Raw genomic sequence first — 14,984 nt, 5'->3', positions numbered from 1 at the left:
CCACTGTTCTTCCAATGGTCCATGCTGATTTAATCAGTGTGAGAGCTTTGTAGTTGTTAAATGCCGCTCATTCTGTTTGTGTTGTTATGGATCACTTCAGTATGAAGCTAATGCCAAAGTCAACTCTAATGAATTTAGATATTGTAGTACATAGAGTCATCGAGATGTACAGCATGGAAACAGACTCTTCGATCCAGCTCGTCCATGCTGACCAGATATCCCCAACCTAATCTAGACCCATTTGCTAACACTTGGCCCATATCCCTCTAAACCCTTCCTATTCATGTACCCATCCAGATGCCTTTTAAATTTTGTAACTGTACCAACCTCCACTACTTCCTCTGGCAGCTCATTCCATACACGCACCACCCTCTGTGTGAAAAAGTTGCCTTGGGACTCTTTTAAGTATTTCCCCTTCACCCTAAACTATGTCCTCTAGTTCTGGACTTCCCCACCCCAGGGAAAAGCCCTTGTCTATTTACCCTGTCCTATTTACCTTACATAATGGCACTGAAAGACAGCTCCTGGTGACCTAATAAAAATTGCCTTTTTCCTCCAAACCACTCCATTGATCCCACTAAATACGTTCTAACTGTCATTCATTTCTCCCTTATCTGTAGGACAGTTTTGCAAATAATGACTGGAAAGATGGTCATAGTTATTGTACTTCAAAGAAAGTCATGTTTGAAGCACTTTGAAATATTGCAACATACAGCATTATGCAAATGCAAATATGATGACACTATGAATTCCAAGCAGTTCTTCTGTCATATTGTCATATTGCCTCAGTCCATGAAATTGAAACATCAAAGAAAACAGAATCCTGTAGCTATTAATTTAAAGCAGATATCACAGATGTGAAGTCTCCCTTATCAATTCTCTCTGGTTAACATCACTGGAACACAAACACATCAAAACATAAGAAATAGGGTCAAGTCAATTACCCAAACTCTCCTGCTCTCTGAATGGAAGTCTATCAACCCTCTGAGAGAAGAAATCCCTTCATTTTCCATCTTGTGGCCTGTATCACAAGAAGATCCATATCCCTTATATTCAGGTGTTTATTGTTATTCCATAGTATTGAGACAATGGTTGCCTAAGATGGAGTTTATGATCCTCACACATGCCCTCACATTCGCTTCATCAATCTTCCAAATAATGGACTGCTAAGTCTTTGATGATACAAAGCCAGATACAAATCTTTTTTCCCATTTTGCTGGTTGTGAGTATCAGTGGCGAAACCAGCATTTGTAACTCATTCTTAATTGTTTTTGAGAGGTGGTGGTGAGACAAATTCTTGAATCTCTGCAGTTCATGTGGTGTAGTCACATTCACAATGTTGTTAATTACAGCAGTCAGTGAATTCATCAGGCTACAATCAGTCATTTACTGGTACACAACTTTAATATTGCCGAAAGGAAACCGATGCTATCTGACCTATTATGCCAATTTGAGAAGGTAGTGGCATCCTTGTTTTAATGTTTTAATTGAAAATGCCACCTCTTACAACATAGCACTCAGATGCAGAATGCTCAGGCTGGATTATATATTCAAGTCTCTTCCACCCACAACCTTCTGAATCTGAGCTGTGTTTCCAGTAATCCATGGTTGACACCCTAATTGATGAGGATAGGAAGAAAAGTGGATAGGTAAAATGGTACTGTGGCTACAAGAGCAGTTCTGAGGCTAAGAAATCTCTGCAGTGTATTATATTTCACCTTGTGACCATCCAAAACCTGTCTAGCATCGACAAGTGACAAACCAAGAATGTGTTGAAATTCTGTCCAGTTGCCTGAATGAGCACAGCTTCAATAACACTCAAGAAGCTATCTACAAAATGGATATGCAGCAACTCACCTGCATTCCTTTGACATCACCTTCCAAACCCATGGCCTCTCACATCTAGAAGGACAAGAACAGCATATTCTTGGAAATACTACTGTTTTTAGTGTACTACACAACAGTATGTTTAACACAAGGTCTTCATTGAAGTGAACCTAAAATGTCTGCCTACAGCATGAGTCCTTATTATAGCCATCACATGACTACAAGCAGATTTGAAAAGACATTTGTAAATGACTAGAGTTCAGTCCAAATAATTACCAACTTCAAGCCACACATCATCCCAACTTGCAACTATGTCAATGTTCCTTCACTATCTCTGGATCAAAATCTTGGAGCTCCCTTCCTAACAACACTAGATGTCCAACACATAGACTGCAACAAGTGAAGAAGGCAACACACTGCTATTCTCTCAATGTCAGTTAAGGATAGGTAATATATATTGACCTAACAATTGAAATTTGCGTTCCGCAAATAAATAAAAACAAAACTAAGATTAAACAACAAAGGGTTGGTTTGGGTTGTTTTATCACCTTGTCCAATTCCTGAAAATTGTGTTCTTACAATTTAATTGTGGAAGATCATAGAGATGCTAATTAGATTGTCAGAATCTCTGGAAAATCAACACACAGCATTTAAAATACAGTTGCAATGAGATGCAAATCTCCTTCAGTGCACTTATGCAATGATCCATCCTCATGACTACTGTTACTATGACAATGAGGGTTGGGTTCTGTGAATGAGGATCCCAGAGCTGCTGAGCTTTCAAAAAAAAATTAATCATCCTGTATGGTAAAGTTACCACACAGCTCTGAGCCAATGGGATATGAACCCAGATATTCTAGCCCAGAAATAGAGACACTGCCACTACATCAAATGAGACACAAGTTTGCATGACAGCACTTTAGAGCAATTATAAAGCATTAGGAAAATTTGTTATGATACTGAAGAGTCTGGTGGGATTGTCAATCATACTTCCAGTTAATAACAAACATCTGTCTCATTATTGATGCTTAGCAGTGAGGTGCTTGAGGTGTCATTTAAATGTGAGCTTCTTACTGGCATTAGCTTGGTTAGTGCTAATTTTCCTAGAGTGTAAACTAAATCACAAATTACATTAGAAAACTTATAATTTATGTTAAATTTTTTGACTTATCAACATTGCTATTTTCTGAATGTTTTGCTATGTACAAATTTGTTGTTATGTTCCCTACAATGAAACAGTTACGGCACAACAGAAGTGTTTACCTGGTCATAAAACATTTTGAGAGATGCTAAGACTGTGAAAGGTGTTACATAAAGACAATTTTTGTATCCTTGCTTTTTAGATTTGTTCTCAAGATGAGGTCAGCACTTAGGAGGTTGTATTCAATGTTCAAGGCTTATCTCCCTGTGAGATTGGTGGTAGCTTATTCCTTAATCCCTAACCCTGTCACAATTCTTGTAATGGTGCAAATGTGACTGTCATACCAACTACAAAGATATACAATAAACTTTCACTTTTAAGGTAAGAGGAGGAAGATTTAAGAAGGACATGAGAGGCAACTTTTTTACACAGGGAATGGATGGATATGATGGACGCAGGTAAGATTAAAACATTAAAAAGACATTTGGATAAGTACATGAATAGAAAGGTTTTGAGGGATGTGGGCCAAAAGTAGGCAGGGACTAGATTAATTTGGGAACCAGTGGGACTGAATGACTGTTCCACACTATATGATTCTACGACCTCGAGAAATAAGCTAGCAAAATGACTGCGGCAAATCATGTGACTTTTGCACTTAAGCTACAGACAGTACCGCATCTCAATTAAATAACTAATTACATGAGGACATTCATAATCATCCAGAAATTTAGACTTTTTTTAAGGATAGGCCAGTACTAAAGGATTCTAAAATAAGAATATCAGAACATGAGTGAGTTATTCAACCCATTCAATCTGCCCACCATTCAATGTGATCATGGCTGGTCATTCAATTCAAAGCTTTTCTTACTCCCCATTCATAAACCTGTATGCCACTGCTCATCAGAAATCTATCGATCTCTACCTTAAAAATATTCAGGTCTGAGCTTCCACAGACTTCTTTGGGAAAGAATTCCAAAGGTTCACACTCCTCTGACTAAAACAGACAAGCTCTTCATCTCAGACCTAAATGGCAGACTCTTAATTTTTAAATGATGCCCCATGGTTCCTAACCAAACAAAAAACCTTACCCGATTCTACCCTGTCTATCCCTTTGTGTTTTATAAGTTTCAATAAGATCGCCTGTCATTCTTCCAAAATCTAAAGAATGCAGGCATAGTTTCTCCGATCGCTCTTCGCAGGACAGTCTTGCCATCATGGGAATAAATCTTGTGAACATTCAGGGCACTCACTCAATGGCAATAACATCTTTCCCGAGAAAACGAAACCAAAACTGCACACAGTACTTTGGGTGCTTTTCAATCAGGCTCCTATCCTATTTAAACGAGACTTCACTACTTGTGTACTCCAATCCACTTACAATAAAGACTAATATTCCAGTAACCTTCTTAATAGCTTGCTGCATTTGCATGTTTGAATCATAGATTGATACAGTGCAGAAGAGGCCCTTCAGCCCATTGAGTCTGTACTGCCTTCAGTAACTTATTGACAATGATGTCGAGATCCCGTTTGTGCATCTACAATTTCCAACCTCTTACCATTTAAGAACACCGACCCTTTTCCCAAAGTGGAAAACCTCACATTTTTCCACATTATATTCCATCTTCCATATTCGCTAAATTTGTCCAAATCCTCCTGAAGCTGATTTACATCTTTCTGACAATACAAATGTCCACTTTCCTTTGTATCATCTGCAAATTTGGAAATATTGCATTTGGTCTCCATGTCTAAATCATTGATATACATTGTGAGCTGCCAGTGGCCAAGTAATGATCTTTGCAATGCCCCACTAGGCACAGTCTGCCAAATCGAGAATGGCTGATTTACTCCAACTCTCTGTTTTTGGCCTATTGGCCAATCATTAAGGTTCTCCAGAGTACCTTACTGTAGCATTTATTCTGAACAAAAGAAGATTGAAATTCAATAGGCGAGAGATGGAAGCGAATGATCCTATCACAGTCCGCGTGTATCAAGGTCATTGTCTCAACCCCTCAAAATTTTAAAGCTCAACACAGGATGCTGGAATCAACACGAACACTATTGCTTTGCTTGGAAAAAGGACCTGAACTTGTTAAAAGTCACAAGCTGATGGAGTCATATTGTGGTCTGCTTTTAAAATTAGCTTGAAGTGTTTCCATCATAAAGGCATTGAGTTTACAGTTCAGTGGTCAGGAAGGCAGACCATGAATTAGCTGCAAGCCATCAAATAGCCAAAGTAATTAAGGGCAATAGCTTAAATGTGAGGTTCTCAACAGAGAGAGGATTCTCCAACGTGTTCCAATTTCTAGTTTATCTGAGAACCAACTTCCTAAAAATTCATCTTTATGTAACCTCACACATTTGCTTTACAAGACCCTAACTTCAACTCCAAAGTCACAATCTCATTTAACAGTCCAAGTTTGCTTCATGGTAACCTAGAGATCTTAAAACAGAGGCTGACTTGAGCAAAATTTGCTCAACTTGCATGCGTGTGAGTATGTAATATTAAGTCAATTTCGGGTGTGAATGAGGGTAAATAGCCTTCCTTTTAAAAAACAAACTCAAAATCTTTTAGTTGAACTTATTTAATTGGGATTCACACTCAAGGGTAAGAAAACATGTGCCTCCTGTAAAACATACCAATCATAGGAAGTAAAGGGAAAACAGAGAAAGATGGGTTCTTGATTGGTATGGGGATCAAAGGTAACAGGGAGAAGGCAGGAGAATGGGGTTGAGAAACATATCAGGCATGGTCGAATGACTCAATCAGAATGGCTTAATTTTACTCCTATATCTTGTGACAAGACATTTGTGTGTTTTTGCTATTATAATTCTTGACTGGGGCTTTTATGGAATCTACTGAAAACCAATTCCTGGCATTGCATATAAATCTCCCTATTATGACTAACTTCATAACCTTCCTGAAAGTCTGGAGAGCATATGTCCACAAGTAGAAGTCAATGCAAGCAATCAGGGCCTGAGAAAAGTTTAGAACATACATCATCATACTTCTTTCAGTCATTCTTCACTTTCTGTAGTGTAATTTAAAGTTGAAGCAATCAAAAGGGTGGCATGGTGGCACAGTGGCCAGAGACCTGGGTTCAATTCCTGCCTTAGACTGTGTGGAGTTTGCACATTCTCCCCGTGTCTGCATGGGTTGCCTCCGGGTGCTCCGGTTTCCTCCCACAGTCCAAAGATGTGCAGGTCAGATGAATTGGCCATGCTAAATTGCCCGTAGTGTTAGGTAAGGGGTAGATGTAGGGGTATGGGTGGGTTGCGCTTATTGGGCCGAAGGGCCTGTTTCCACACTGTAAGTAATCTAATCTAACCACCAGTTACACACAATATTTAAATAAATGCAATCTCTCCTAGTATAACTGATTCTGATGTCATAAAAGTGCACAAATGGATAGAAAATACAGCGTAGGTTCCAGAAAGTGAGACTTTTTTTGAAGCTCTTAAATGAAAGACAATAATACACCAGGGCCTGAATTTTCACTCCCAGACAGAGTCTGAAAAATTCTTAGTTCTGGAAACCAACTCAGGAGGAAGTGCCATGAGCAGTTGGATTTTCCAGGAATCCGACGGAAGTGGGGATGGCAGGATGACAACTGGAGCCAGACCCACAGCCCCAGGGAAGAATTCAGAGGTAGCTGCAGGGTTGCTGTGAGCAGAGATGTGTTACTTAAAAAAACAATACTCGGTGCTGCAAGACTTTGGTTACAAGTGATTAGATTCCCTACAGTGTGGAAACAGGCCCTTCAGCCCAACAAGTCCACACTGACCCTCTGAAGAGTAACCCACCCAGTCCCATTTCCCTCTGATTAATGCACCGAACACTACGGGAAATTTAGCATGGCCAATTCACCCAACCTGCACATCTTTGGACTGTGGGAGGAAACCAGAGCACCCGGAGGAAACCCACACAGACACGGGGAGAATGTTCAAACTCCACACAGTCACCCAAGGCTGGAATTGAACCTGGGACCCTAGTGCTGTGAGACAGCAGTGCTAACTACTGAGCCACCGTGCCGCCATTATAAGCTAGTAGGAAAGACCTGCCTCATCCTCAACACCCCTCAAACTCCAGCCTCACCCCCTCACAGGTCCCAGGCTGAATCTATGTTTCCTCTGCAACACGCCCTACCCATCCACCTCCAGGATCATGATAGAGTCAGGATTAAGGGAAATGCATTGTGGGATGGGTGTGGTCCTCAAGTTGTGCTTGGAGAGGGACAGAAGGCTCAGGAACAAGAGTTAGAGGAGGCTGTCAGTAGGCACCCATGTCCAAGCCCTTTATCAGGCAATGATTGTCTTTGATCAAGTGACTCACATCCCTACTCAGTGGCAAAATACCCAACATTTGACCTGCCAGACATGTTGAATGGTGACAAGCCTGTCTGTAGCTGAGTTCATCCAATGTGGGGCCTTCTCACCTTGTGATGCTGTGGGAAATCCAACCATGGATCTCATCAGCAGAATGTAACTCTGGTGGAGATGGGAAGGCGGTGTGCTTTTAGTATGCCACCAGCCCAGCTAATTATGTAACCTTACCATCTTCAAGCTCACCAGGCATGAGATTTCTTACTAACACCTTTAACCGGGCTATTGCTCAATATGTAACTACCCAACCACACCTTATCAAACAAATAATCACTTTAAAAAATTCTCTCAGTAGTTAAATACACTGAGTAAAATCAGGGCTATATGTAAGAATGAATAGAACACTTAAAATAAACTGAAAGTAAGAGAAATATTAACTTAAATCAAGATATGACAATAAAGCAGTTTCAAGTGGGAAAGGATTTAACTAAACAAAATGAAGACTAGCTAACATGTTGGGATTGCGTGGACATAATCTGCATAATTTAGCATGGTTACCATGGTTTCAGTGAGATGCAATTCGTCTTGCCTCGTACATTTCACAAATAGTTTAAATATTTCCTTGACTGATTATTCAATTCTTTGTGCTCTCAGCTTCTAAGATCTCTTTCAAGGCCATGAGTCATTTTTGAATTACTGCTCCTATTCTGTCAGGTTTGTTCACTGGCACGAGAGCATACACAGGAATTAGAGGACCAATTTCAACCTTGTACATTTTAAGTTGAGGTCAGCTCAACAAAGTAGTAAGAAATCTAGTTCCACAGGTCTTTTTAGTATAAACACACTGCTGAGAGTGGTACTGTACTATAAAAAATTGAAAAATTCAGATTCAGGTTTAATTCCACAATTGTTTGATGATCTAATCTAACCACACTATTGTAGCATAAACGGTTAATGTTAAATATGTAAATTGTCAATGTACTTCAGCCATGATCACATGACAGCAATCTCCAGCGAGAGATGGTTCTGCATTAAGTCTTGTACTAAGCCTTACGCTGTCAATAAATCGAGGAATGTTTAATAAAAGTTAATAGTTTAATAGTTTAGTATCTAGGAATCACTATTCATCACCATCAAGGGCAAAGCCTCCCCTATAACGATAACAGGAATATTAGTAACCTTGTGAAAGGGAAGATCTGGACGCAGAGTTAAGTTTTGGAAATGCTAAAAATCTGAAACAGAAACAGGAAATGCTTTGTTAACAGGAGTAACAAAGTTTGATATTTTGCATATTGACCCAATTCACGAGTCCCCTCAAAATGGGTGCGGGGTTCAAAATGCAGAAATAGCCTGTGCCTATTGTGTTCAATGCCGCTAGCTTGCCAACATGCTATCTTCTGTCCTGGGCAGATTTGGTTTCCTTCTGAAAGGCTTAGTCCCTTTCCCTTTCTACCCTTTTGCAGCTTATCTTGCTCTGTTTTCACCTTTGCCTGTTTTCCCTGATAGGCTGTGATCCAAGGAGAATGCAAACTGCTGCATCCATGCTTGGAAACAATTGCAAACAAAACAAAAGTTTGCTGGAAAAGCTCAGCTGTAGGCAGCATCTGTAACGAGAAATCAGAGTTAACCTCTGAGGAACGGTCGCCGGACCCAAAACGTTAATTCTGATTTATCTTCACAGATGCTGCCAGACCTGTTGAGCTTTTCCAGCAAACTTCTGTTTTTGTTTCTGATTTACAGCATCTGCAGTTCTTTTGGTTTTCACTTGGGAGCAGTTGGTTTGTGCAGAACCCTTAAAATCAGGACAAAGATCTTCAGCCAATTCCACACCACCATTGATTTTAAAAACACTTCCACATTTGCAGCAATAATGGCTTGAAATCAGTCAGAAACTACCCAGACTCTTACTGTTTTTGGAAAAATGTCATTTCCATCAAGTCTCATAGAGGATTTCTATCTTGTCTTTTTAACTTTTACCACATCTCTATGGCGTGCCCATATCTGATTGTAACTTAATTCTTCCACTCTAAGTGGGCATTCATATTCGCCACTGCGAGGGCATCGCAGGATCCTGGCACTGGATCCACCTTTAAAAGGCATTTGCACCTGGTCAAGCACTGTCAGTCTAAAGTTGTCCTGCACTGTTTATAATGTTTGGCCCAACATGGCTAGCAAGCTGAAATTGTTGGCCATTTTTCTGACAAAGACCTGGAGTTCTTGGGGGATGGAGTGCTGTAGATGAGAGCCACCTCCTTCCCCTAGGACCAGCATAGAATGCCACAAAACCAGATCCTTCCAATCTGATTCAAGCTGCCAACAAATTAACGCAGTCTCAGCCCCATGGAAGATTGCCCTGCTATTGCACTCGTCTTCCTCCAAGGCTCCTACTCCACCACTCTCAGCACTGCATGCATTATCTTCCCTCACTCACTGTCAACTACCCCAACCCTCCCATACTATTAACCCTACATGGTCTTTGCTCCAACTATTCACTCACTCACATGGGACATCTCACCACCTTGTCCACACCTGCACCAGTACTATCAGTTGTGCCCGTCACTTATATCTGACTCAGTCTGCTCCTTTCTCTCATTCAATGAGAAAATGACCCACAATAGGGTTAAATGAGCCAAGATGGGAGATGGGGTGTCTGACATTAGGCTTCTCACTCCTACAAGCAAAAGGACTCAGACCATAACTGCCTTGATTGGCTGAATAACCTTACTCAAGCCCATGGACTGATATTAGAGGCTGCATTTGATTTACTGGGTCTGGACCCCCTCACCAATGGGTGTCTCCCTACACTTCAGTGAGGACTGTTCCCCTTAGACTTTCAGACATGAGCACTTTGCTTGAAGGAGATGCAGCATGTATGCCCTGTACGCTGCTGACACATAGTGCAGATATGGGATTGCACTCAAAGCAGAAAATATCATGACATGAAGAATATCAATACCTATCAACAGGTCAATTATCTAAAATAATGTATGACTCTGCTGCCTCCAAATGGTTGAAGAAAGGTTTGTTTAACATGAATGCTAATGCAAAGATATATTATTTTACCTAAACTCATAGTGTTTGTAAGATTCTAAGCATTTTTCAACTGGTATTCATTACAGACATAGACACTTTGTTATATTTAGATGTCAAAGCACTTTTGTTTAATTTGAGTGTTGCTAGTCAGACAAAATAAAGAAAAGCAGACATCAGGAGCTGATTCCTTTAATACTGTGATTCTATCATGATGTAATTTTTTAAATGCATTCTTTCATGGGATGTGGGTGTCACTGGTTAGGCTAACGTTTATTGCCCTTTATATAAATGTTAATGAGCTACCTTTTTCAACCACTACATGCCACAAAGTGTAGGTACACTCACAATGCTGTTGGAAGGAGTTCCACAATTTTGATCAGAATGGTGAAGGCATCTACAAATCAGAATCCACTTGCAAACCAGTCAGTGCTCTTTCCTCATCAAGTATAAACTGTTGTTTCCCCCTCACATTGTTGTTTTTTGCAAATGTTCAGATGAGTGTGAAACAAAAAGCTTTGACAAATAAGCTTTTATTAAGCAATACTCAATTGTATTTGAACCCAGAGAATCTTAAATCAGGCTCACCTTCATCATCTGCAATTTCAAACTTATTCATGAAGTACAGATGTTCCCATTTCTAGCATTTACACATTGCTCCAATAAATTTCTTCCACAGTTATTCAAACCATTAAGTATTTTCTCCAACACATTCTGTTTCCTCCAATTTCACCCTTTCTCTTAGTTTTGTACCAGTGTCAAACAGAATCATTTCTATACTGTTTCAACATCCAAGAGATACATTTAAATTAGAAAGAATGTTTTTTCCAACAGTGGGGCCTTTAACTCCTTTAATGGGTCCACAATGTTATCAATCACTTTCAGGACTGATCCTGAACATCCAATTTCAATTAGTAAAATTCTGTGTAAAACCTTTACAGAAGTATTTTGGAGGTTTTGATCAAGAATAAGAAGGAAGCAAATTGCACGTATAGACAGCAGAAATCAAGTGATTTCCCAGAAGAGTATAAAAGCAGTAGGAGTATACTGAAGAGGCAAATCAGGAGGGCAGAAAGGGTACATGAGATAGTTTTAGCAAATAGGGTTAAGTAGAATCCAAAGGGATTCTAAAAGTACATTAAGGACAAAAAGATAATTAGGGAGCAAATAGGGCACCTTAAACATCAGCAAGATGTAGAACAGAGGAGATGGGGGATATACCAAACGAGTATTTTGCATCAGTGTTTTCTGTCAAGAAGGATATGGAAGATAGAGAACTTGGGGAAATAAATTGCAATATCTTGAAAAATGTCCATATTACGGAGGAGGTGCTGAACATCCTTAAAATACATAAAAGTGTCTAAATCCTCAGGATCTGATCAGATATACCCTAGAACTCTGTGGGAAGCTAGGGAAGTGAATGCTAGGCCCCTTGCTGAGATATTTGTGTCACTAATAGCCACAGGTGAAGTCCTGGAAAACTGGAGATTGGCTAACGTGGTGCCACTATTTAAGAAAGGTGGTTAGTGGGCGGCACGGCGGCACAGTGGTTAGCACTGCTGCCTCACAGCGCCAGAGACCCGGGTTTAGTTCCTGCCTCAGGCAACTGACTGTGTGGAGTTTGCACATTCTCTGCCTGGGTTTCCTCCGGGTGCTCCGGTTTCCTCCCACAGTCCGAAAATGTGCAGCTTAGGTGAATTGGCCATGCTAAATTGCCCATAGTATTAGGTGAAGGGGTAAATGTAGGGGAATGGGTCTGGGTGGGTTGCGGGTCAGTGTGGACTTGTTGGGCCGAAGGGCCTGTTTCCACACTGTAAGTAATCTAATGATAAGTAAACTATAAACGGTTGAGTCTGACATCGGTGGTGAGCAAGTTGTTGGAGGGAATCCTGAATATTTAAATGTATTTGGAAAGGACTGACTTGGGGTAGTTAACATGGATTTGTGCATAGGAACTCATTTCTCATTAAGTTGATTGAGTTTTTTGAAAATGTAATGAAGGGGATTGATGAGGGCAGAGTGGTGGACGTGATCTATATGGACTGCAGTCAGGTGTTCAATAAGGTATCTCATGGTAGATTGGTTAGCAAGGTTAGATCACACGGTATACATGGAGAACTAGCCATTGAATATAGAACTGGCTAGAAGGTAGAAGACAGAAGGTGGTGGTGGAGAGTTGCTTTACAGACTGGAGACCTGTGATCAATGGTGTGCCACATGATCGGTGCTGGATCCACTGTTTTTCATCATTTTTATAAAGGATTTGGATGTGAACAAAGGAGGTATAATTAGTAAATTTGCAGATGACACCAAAATTGGAGGTGTAGTAGACAATGAAGAAGGTTACCTCAGAGTGCAAGCAGATCTTGATCAGATGGGCCAATGGGCTGAGGAGTAGCAGATGGTGTTTAATTTAGATAAATGTAATGTGCTGCATTTTGGAAAGTCAAATCAGGGCAGGACTTATACATGTAGTGTTAAGGTCCTGGGGTGCATTGCTGAGCAAAGAGACCTTGGAGTGCAGGTTCATAGTTTCTTGAAAGTGGAGTCTCAGGCAGATAAGATAGTGTAGAATGTGTTTGGTATGCTTGCCTTTATTGGTCAGTGCATTGAGTAAAGGAGTTGAGAGGTCATGCCGAGGCTGTACAGGATATGGTTTTGGAATACTGCATGCAATTCTGCTCTCCATGCTATAGGAAGGATGTTGGGAAACTCAAAAAGGTTCAGAAAAGATTTACAAATGTTGCCAAGTTTGGGGTTTTGAGCGAGAGTGAGAGGATGAATAGGCTAGGGCTGTTTTCCCTGGAATATCAGAAGCAGAGGAGTTACCTTATAGAGGTTTATAAAATCATGATGGGTTTGGATAAGGAAATAGACAAGGTCTTTTCCCAATCAAAGAGTGTGGTGCTGGAAAAACACAGCCTGTCAGGCAGCATCCAAAGAGCAGGAGATTTGATGTTTTAGGTGCAAGCCCTTTATCAGGAATACCCGAAACATCAACTTGCCTGCTCCTCAGATGCAGCCTGACCTGCTGTGCTTTTCCAGTGCCACACCTTTTGACTCTAATCTCCAGCATTTGCAATCCTCACTTTCTCCTAAGGTCTTTTCCCAGGTGTGAGGGAGTCTGGACTTAGAGGGCATAGGTTAAAGGTGAGAGAGGAAAGATTTAAAAAGGACCTAAGGGACTAGTTTTTCACACAGAGGGTGGTACGAGTAAGGAATTAGCTGCCAGAGGATGTAGTGGAGGCTAATACAATTACAACGTTTAAATGGCATCTGGATCGGAACATGAATAGGAAGGGTTTTGAGGGCTATGGGCCAAATGCTGGCAAATGGGACTAGATTAGGTTTGGATATCTGGTCGGAATTGATGAGTTGGACCGAAGGGTCTGTTTCTGTGCTGTACATCTCTATGATTCTAATTGACATGCATTACATTATTCATTCTGATTGCTATTCAGTTAGCGTGGTAGTAATTAGTCCTTAGCTTTAGCACTGATAATAAATTCATTATCTTAGATGATGGAGAAATATGGCTAATGGGCTTTTGTTTGCCTGACCGAACAGAATAGGTGTACCTGGTTATAATGTGTTGAAGGACGTGACTTTCTGTTCAAGAAGGTTCAATATTTGAGTCAGTAGGTATAATTCAAATTCAGGAAGCAGATTTGGGGTTAGAGTACATTGTGACTACATTGAATTTAATGGCTAAATATAGCTAAATTCAGCATGAAATTCCTGAGCAGTTTAGTGTTAGCATCCAAGATAAACACATTGATCATCCAAGCCAGGCAGCTGCACCAGAGAGGGCACTTCCAGCTGGAGGTACTCACACCTTTAGCTACAATTTAAGGCAATAATATCTAAGTCAAACTGAGGTGATGTAGTTCCCCATGGACTCGATATTAACAGTCCAGATTGCATTATGTTCACTATATAAATAAAAACTGTACTGTTGATAACAAGTTCTAAAAATATTAGTGCTCCAATATGATGTCTTGAATAAGTGATCAGGTTATATTTTATTGGTTGTTGTTGATCAATTTTGCAACCATTTTGAGAACTTTATCAATCTTTTACAGCAATACATTTATTCTTATGGTTCCTCTAAGAGCAAATAGCCCAACAATTTGTTTTATCTCTAGAGCTGACAAAGCCAACAATCTCCTGCTTTGCTTCCCATCTTCCACTCACACAAGCGTGAGCACATCCAAACCTGCTGGCTGTTTCTTAACTCTCATCAAGTGCTGTTTACCCATTGCTCTTGTATTTGTTGATCTACATTAACTCCAAGTCTGACAACGCCTCAACCTTAAATTTCTCATCTTTGTTTTCAAATTCCACCATGATATTGCCCCTCCCTGTGCGTGAAACTCACTAAAACATCTTTCTTTGGTAACATTTTTCATAATCTGTCCCAATATCTTCAGAAGTTGCTCAGAGTCAAATTTTTACTCCAGTGAAGTGCCATAAGATACATAATATTTTACTATGTTAGAGGAGCTTTGCAAATTCAAATTGGTGTTGGCTGGAGGGAAAATGAAGGGATTTGAACATGAGCTTGAAATTTAAAATGTGCGCCACTGAGGCACCAGGAATCTAGAGACACGATGGACAAATAGGACTAGGTGTAGGTTAGCACACAAGCAACAACATTTTCAATACG

At 40.3% G+C, this 14,984-nt stretch overlaps 1 protein-coding gene across 1 annotated transcript in view; it reads right to left on the bottom strand.

Moving 5' to 3' along the window:
• The window catches only part of syt8 (synaptotagmin VIII), a 74,133-nt gene that overhangs the window by 26,332 nt on the left and 32,817 nt on the right, over positions 1-14,984 (bottom strand). The window lies entirely within an intron of this gene.

The sequence above is a fragment of the Chiloscyllium plagiosum genome, unplaced genomic scaffold (genome assembly GCF_037043375.1).
Source record: "Chiloscyllium plagiosum isolate Xiang-an unplaced genomic scaffold, Cpla_swu_hap1 HiC_scaffold_18, whole genome shotgun sequence".
NCBI lineage: Eukaryota > Metazoa > Chordata > Chondrichthyes > Orectolobiformes > Hemiscylliidae > Chiloscyllium > Chiloscyllium plagiosum.
The sequence above is the reverse complement of the archived record's forward strand: the minus strand, read 5'-3'. Positions and strand labels throughout refer to the sequence as shown.